Genomic DNA, 7500 nt, shown 5'->3' with positions numbered 1-7500 from the left:
CAGACATGATGCTGCGTTTAAAACCGGGGTTAATGGTCATTAAATGAGAGCTCTGGGTCTCTGCCTTCACATGCATTTGGTTTTAAGCTTGTAGTTCGCACCGTTTTGGAGATATTAATGAAATTATGTCATCCGTTTGGTCAATATTCTTAAATAATGCACTCATATTCCTCTCATGGCTGACATGATGCTGCATTTTAAACCGGGGTTAATGGACATTAAATGAAAGCTCTGGGACTCTGCTTTCACATGCATTGGGTTTTAAGCTTGTAGTGTGCACCGTTTTAGAGAAATTAACGAAAATATGTCATTCGTTTGGTCAATATTCTAAAATATTGGACTCTTATTCTTATGATAGCAGAAATGATGCTGCTTTAAAAACGGGGTTAATGGACATTAAATGAAAGCTCTGGGTCTCTGCTTTCATATGCATTGGTTTTTAAGCTTATTGTATGCACCGTTGTGGAGAAATTACCGGAAATATGTCATTCGTTTGGTCAATATTCTAAAATATTGGACTCTTATTCTTATGATAGCAGAAATGATGCTGCTTTAAAACCGGGGTTAATGGACATTAAATGAAAGGTCTGGGTCTCTGCTTTCACATGCATTGGGTTTTAAGCTTGTAGTTTACACCGTTTTGGAGAAATTAACGAAAATATCTTATCCGTTTGGTCAATATACTAAAAGTTTGGAATCATATTCTTATGATGCCAGACATGATGCTGCTTTAAAACCGGGGTTAATGGACATTAAATGAAAGCTCTGGGTCTCTGCTTTCATATGCATTGGGTTTTAAGTTTTTAGTATGCACCGTTTTGGAGAAATTAACGTAAATATGTCATCCGTTTTGTCAATATTCTAAAATATTTGACTCATATTCTTATGATGGCAGACATGATGCTGCGTTTAAAACCGGGGTTAATGGACATTAAATGAAAGCTCTGGGTCTCTGCTTTCATATGCATTTGGTTTTAAGCTTGTAGTTTGCACCGTTTTGGAGAAATTAACGAAAATATGTCATTCGTTTGGTCAATATTCTAAAATATTGGACTCATATTCTTATGATGGCAGACATGATGCTGCGTTTAAAACCGGGGTTAATGGGCTTTAAATGAAAGCTCTGGGTCTCTGCTTTCACATGCATTGCGTTTTAAGCTTGTGGTCTGCACCGTTTTGGAGAAGTTAACGAAAATATGTCATCCGTTTGGTCAATATTCTAAAATATTGGACTCATATTCCTATGATGGCAGACATGATGCTGAATTTTAAACCGGGGTTTATGAACATTAAATGAAAGCCCTGGGACTCTGCTTTCACATAAATTGGGTTTTAAGCTTGTAGTTTGCACCGTTTTGGAGAAATTAACGAAAAGTTGTCATTCGTTTGGTCAATATTCTAAAATATAGGACTCACATTCTTATGATGGCAGACATAATACTGCGTTTAAAACCGGGGTTAATGGACATTAATTGAAAGCTCTGGGTCTCTGCTTTCATATGCATTGGGTTTTAAGCTTGTAGTATGCACCGTTTTGGAGAAATTAACGGAAATATGTCATCCGTTTGGTCAATATTCTAAAATATTGGACTCATATTCTTATGATGAGAGACATGATGCTGCGTTTAAAACCGGGGTTAATGGACATTAAATGAAAGGTCTGGATCTCTGCTTTCTCATGCATTTGGTTTTAAGCTTGTAGTTTGCACCGTTTTGGAGAAATTAACGAAAATATGTCATTCGTTTGATCAATATTCTAAAATATTGGACTAATATTCTTATGATGGCAGACATGATGCTGCGTTTAAAACCGGGGTTAATGGGCTTTAAATGAAAGCTCTGGGTCTCTGCTTTCATATGCATTTGGTTTTAAGCTTGTAGTTTGCACCGTTTTCGAGAAATTAACGAAAATATGTCATTCGTTTGGTCAATTTTCCAAAATATTAAACACATTTTTATTTGATGGCAGACATGATGCTGCGTTTAAAACCGAGGTTAAAGGACATTAAATGAAAGCTCTGGGTCTCTGCTTTCATATGCATTGGGTTTTAAGCTTGTAGTATGTACCGTTTTGGAGAAATTAACGGAATTATGTCATCCGTTTGGTCAACATTCTAAAATATTGGACTCATATTCTTATGATGGTGACATGATGCTGCTTTTAAAACCGGGGTTAATGGACATTAAATGAAAGGTCAGGATCTCTGCTTTCTCATGCAGTTGGTTTTAAGCTTGTAGATTGTACCGTTTTGGAGAAATTAACGGAAATATGTCATCCGTTTGATCAATATTCTAAAATATTGGACTCATATTCTTATGATGGCAGACATGATGCTGCGTTTAAAACCGGGGTTAATGGACATTAAATGAAAGCTCTGGGTCTCTGCTTTCACATGCATTTGGTTTTAAGCTTGTAGTTTGCACCGTTTTCGAGAAATTAACGAAAATATGTCATTCGTTTGATCAATATTCTATAATATTGGACTCATATTCTTATGATGGCAGACATGATGCTGCGTTTAAAACCGGGGTTAATGGGCTTTAAATGAAGCTCTGGGTCTCTGCTTTCATATGCATTTGGTTTTAAGCTTGTACTTTGCACCGTTTTGGAGAAATTAACGAAAATATGTCATTCGTTTGGTCAATTTTCCAAAATTTTAAACACATTTTCATTTGATGGCAGACATGATGCTGCGTTTAAAACCGCGGTTAAAGGACATTAAATGAAAGCTCTGTGTCTCTGCTTTCATATGCATTGGGTTTTAAGCTTGTAGTATGTACCGTTTTGGAGAAATTAACGGAAATATGTCATCCGTTTGGTCAATATTCTAAAATATTGGACTCATATTCTTATGATGGTGACATGATGCTGCGTTTAAAACCGGGGTTAATGGACATTAAATGAAAGCTCTGGATCTCTGCTTTCTCATGCATTTGGTTTTAAGCTTGTAGTTTGCACCGTTTTGGAGAAATTAACGAAAATATGTCATTCGTTTGATCAATATTCTAAAATATTGGACTCATATTCTTATGATGGCAGACATGATGCTGCGTTTAAAACCGGGGTTAATGGGCTTTAAATGAAAGCTCTGGGTCTCTGCTTTCATATGCATTTGGTTTTAAGCTTGTAGTTTGCACCATTTTGGAGAAATTAACGAAAATATGTCATTCGTTTGGTCAATTTTCCAAAATATTAAACACATTTTTATTTGATGGCAGACATGATGCTGCGTTTAAAACCGGGGTTAAAGGACATTAAATGAAAGCTCTGTGTCTCTGCTTTCATATGCAATGGGTTTTAAGCTTGTAGTATGTACCGTTTTGGAGAAATTAACGGAAATATGTCATCCGTTTGGTCAACATTCTAAAATATTGGACTCATATTCTTATGATGGTGACATGATGCTGCGTTTAAAACCGGGGTTAATGGACATTAAAAGAAAGCTCTGGGTCTCTGCTTTCACATGCATTTGGTTTTAAGCTTGTAGATTGCACCGTTTTGGAGAAATTAACGGAAATATGTCATCCGTTTGGTCAATATTCTAAAATATTGGACTCATATTCTTATGATGGCAGACATGATGCTGCTTTTAAATCCGGGGTTAATGGGCTTTAAATGAAAGCTCTGGGTCTCTGCTTTCATATGCATTTGGTTTTAAGCTTGTAGTTTGCACCGTTTTGGAGAAATTAACGAAAATATGTCATTCGTTTGGTCAATTTTCCAAAATATTAAACACATTTTTATTTGATGGCAGACATGATGCTGCGTTTAAAACCGGGGTTAAAGGACATTAAATGAAAGCTCTGTGTCTCTGCTTTCATATGCATTGGGTTTTAAGCTTGTAGTATGTACCGTTTTGGTGAAATTAACGGAATTATGTCATCCGTTTGGTCAACATTCTAAAATATTGGACTCATATTCTTATGATGGTGACATGATGCTGCGTTTAAAACCGGGGTTAATGGACATTAAATGAAAGCTCTGGGTCTCTGCTTTCTCATGCATTTGGTTTTAAGCTTGTAGAATGTACCGTTTTGGAGAAATTAACGGAAATATGTCATCCGTTTGGTCAATATTCTAAAATATTAGACTCATATTCTTATGATGGCAGACATGATGCTGCTTTTAAATCCTGGGTTAATGGACATTAAATGAAAGCTCTGGGTCTCTGCTTTCATATGCATTTGGTTTTAAGCTTGTAGTTTGCACCGTTTTGGAGAAATTAACGAAAATATGTCATACGTTTGATCAATATTCTATAATATTGGACTCATATTCTTATGATGGCAGACATGATGCTGCGTTTAAAACCGGGGTTAATGGGCTTTAAATGAAAGCTCTGGGTCTCTGCTTTCATATGCATTTGGTTTTAAGCTTGTACTTTGCACCGTTTTGGAGAAATTAACGAAAATATGTCATTCGTTTGGTCAATTTTCCAAAATTTTAAACACATTTTCATTTGATGGCAGACATGATGCTGCGTTTAAAACCGCGGTTAAAGGACATTAAATGAAAGCTCTGTGTCTCTGCTTTCATATGCATTGGGTTTTAAGCTTGTAGTATGTACCGTTTTGGAGAAATTAACGGAAATATGTCATCCGTTTGGTCAATATTCTAAAATATTGGACTCATATTCTTATGATGGTGACATGATGCTGCGTTTAAAACCGGGGTTAATGGACATTAAATGAAAGCTCTGGATCTCTGCTTTCTCATGCATTTGGTTTTAAGCTTGTAGTTTGCACCGTTTTGGAGAAATTAACGAAAATATGTCATTCGTTTGATCAATATTCTAAAATATTGGACTCATATTCTTATGATGGCAGACATGATGCTGCTTTTAAATCCGGGGTTAATGGGCTTTAAATGAAAGCTCTGGGTCTCTGCTTTCTCATGCATTCGGTTTTAAGCTTGTAGATTGCACCGTTTTGGAGAAATTAACGAAAATATGTCATTCGTTTGATCAATATTCTAAAATATTGGACTCATATTCTTATGATGGCAGACATGATGCTGCGTTTAAAACCGGGGTTAATGGGCTTTAAATGAAAGCTCTGGGTCTCTGCTTTCATATGCATTTGGTTTTAAGCTTGTAGTTTGCACCATTTTGGAGAAATTAACGAAAATATGTCATTCGTTTGGTCAATTTTCCAAAATATTAAACACATTTTTATTTGATGGCAGACATGATGCTGCGTTTAAAACCGGGGTTAAAGGACATTAAATGAAAGCTCTGGGTCTCTGTTTTCATATGCATTGGGTTTTAAGCTTGTAGTATGCACCGTTTTGGAGAAATTAACGGAAATATGTCATCCGTTTGGTCAATATTCTAAAATATTAGACTCATATTCTTATGATGGCAGACATGATGCTGCTTTTAAATCCGGGGTTAATGGACATTAAATGAAAGCTCTGGGTCTCTGCTTTCATATGCATTTGGTTTTAAGCTTGTAGTTTGCACCGTTTTCGAGAAATTAACGAAAATATGTCATTCGTTTGGTCAATTTTCCAAAATATTAAACACATTTTTATTTGATGGCAGACATGATGCTGCGTTTAAAACCGGGGTTAAAGGACATTAAATGAAAGCTCTGGGTCTCTGCTTTCACATGCATTTGGTTTTAAGCTTGTAGTATACACCGTTTTGGAGAAATTAACGAAAATATGTCATCCGTTTGGTCAATATTCTAAAATATTGGACTCATATTCTTATGATGGTGACATGATGCTGCGTTTAAAACCGGGGTTAATGGACATTAAATGAAAGCTCTGGGTCTCTGCTTTCACATGCATTTGGTTTTAAGCTTGTAGATTGCACCGTTTTGGAGAAATTAACGAAAATATGTCATACGTTTGGTCAATATTCTAAAATATTGGACTCATATTCTTATGATGGCAGACATGATGCTGCTTTTAAACCCGGGGTTAATGGACATTAAATGAAAGCTCTGGGTCTCTGCTTTCACATGCATTTGGTTTTAAGCTTGTAGTATGCACCGTTTTGGAGAAATTAACGGAAATATGTCATCCGTTAGGTAAATTTTCCAAAATATTGGACTCATTTTCTTATGATGGCAGACATGATGCTGCTTTTAAACCCGGGGTTAATGGACATTAAATGAAAGCTCTGGGTCTCTGCTTTCACATGCATTTGGTTTTAAGCTTGTAGTATGCACCGTTTTGGAAATATTAATGAAAATATGCCATCCGTTTCGTCAAAATTCGAAAATATTGGACTCATTCTTATGATGGCAGACATGATGTTGCGTTTAAAACCGGGGTTAATGGACATTAAATGAAAGCTCTGTGTCTCTGCTTTCATATGCATTGGGTTTTAAGCTTGTAGTATACACCGTTTTGGAGAAATTAACGGAAATATGTCATCCTTTTGGTCAATATTCTAATATATAGGACTCATATTCTTATGATGGCAGACATGATGCTGCGTTTAAAACCGGGGTTAATGGACATTAAATGAAAGCTCTGGGTCTCTGCTTTCATATGCATTGGGTTTTAAGCTTGTAGTATGCACCGTTTTGGAGAAATTAACGGAAATATGTCATTCGTTTGGTCAATTTTTTAAATATTAAACAAATTTTCATTTGATGACAGACATGATCCTGCGTTTAAAACCGGGGTAAATGGACATTAAATGAAAGCTCTGGGTCTCTGCTTTCATATGCATTGGGTTTTAAGCTTGTAGTATGCATCGTTTTGGAGAAATTAACCGAAATATGTCATCCGTTTGGTCAATATTCTAAAATATTGGACTCATATTCTTATGATGGTAGACCTGATGCTCCGTTTAAAGCCGGGGTTAATGGACATTAAATGAAAGCTCTGTGTCTCTGTTTTCGTATGCATTTGGTTTTAAGCTTGTAGTTTGCACCGTTTTGGAGAAATTAACGAAAATATGTCATTCGTTTGGTCAATTTTCCAAAAAATTAAACACATTTTCCTTTGATGGCAGACATGATGCTGCGTTTAAAACCGGGGTTAAAGGACATTAAATGAAAGCTCTGGGTCTCTGCTTTCATATGCATTGGGTTTTAAGCTTGTAGTATGCACCGTTTTGGAGAAATTAACGGAAACATGTCATCCGTTTGGTCAATATTCTAAAATATTGGACTCATATTCTTATGATGGTGACATGATGCTGCGTTTAAAACCGGGGTTAATGGACACTAAATGAAATCTCTGGGTCTCTGCTTTCACATGCATTTGGTTTTAAGCTTGTAGATTGCACCGTTTTGCAGAAATTAACGAAAATATGTCATCCGTTTGGTCAATATTCTAAAATATTGGACTCATATTCTTATGATGGCAGACATGATGCTGCTTTTAAACCCGGGGTTAATGGACATTAAATGAAAGCTCTGGGTCTCTGCTTTCACATTCATTTGGTTTTAAGCTTGTAGTATGCACCGTTTTGGAGAAATTAACGAAAATATGTCATCCGTTTGGTCAATTTTCCAAAATATTGGACTCATATTCTTATG

Source organism: Atractosteus spatula (genome assembly GCF_055471065.1).
Source record: "Atractosteus spatula isolate fAtrSpa1 chromosome 17 unlocalized genomic scaffold, fAtrSpa1.hap1 SUPER_17_unloc_3, whole genome shotgun sequence".
Classification (NCBI taxonomy): Eukaryota; Metazoa; Chordata; class Actinopteri; order Semionotiformes; family Lepisosteidae; genus Atractosteus; species Atractosteus spatula.
This window is presented reverse-complemented; position numbering follows the sequence as displayed.